Source organism: Odontomachus brunneus, unplaced genomic scaffold (assembly GCF_010583005.1).
Source record: "Odontomachus brunneus isolate Ranch 3 - 2012 unplaced genomic scaffold, Obru_v1 Obru_scaffold_306, whole genome shotgun sequence".
Classification (NCBI taxonomy): Eukaryota; Metazoa; Arthropoda; class Insecta; order Hymenoptera; family Formicidae; genus Odontomachus; species Odontomachus brunneus.
In genome coordinates, this window is record NW_022639756.1 from 24,206 (window position 1) to 24,645 (window position 440).

The window sequence follows — 440 nt, forward strand, 5'->3', positions numbered from 1 at the left end:
ATGTAAGTACGTGCGCATATGCATATTCGCGAGCGTTAAAACATTATAATTAAAATGCCGAATGCTGCGTGCTGCTGGAGAGTCTCGAAATCGACGGATCGACCCAAAGAAACCGCTATCGCTCAGTGCGATAAGCCAACATAAACAGGAGCATGAAACTGAATCCCAAACACCACTCAGGACACCGACGCGGTGACATTATGCAAAGGAATGAATCTCTTCCCTCGCCATAACTCCATGGACCAATCGGAGAACGACTCTCAGCGACAAAGCGACGTATAAAAGCGCGCGCATTTGTAGAGAAGGCAATATATATAATTATTTTCTTCTCATAGTTAGTCTCTGGTAGCTTCATGTACTTATTCAGTATATTATACTTAGTCGTAAAATCCGACTGTGTTGCAATTACTTTTGCCTACCCTTCATATTTCAAACGTTGC

General features: G+C 42.7%; 1 pseudogene; it reads right to left on the reverse strand.

The window, feature by feature from the left end:
* LOC116853324 overlaps positions 1-440 on the reverse strand; it is a 3,042-nt pseudogene that overhangs the window by 1,128 nt on the left and 1,474 nt on the right.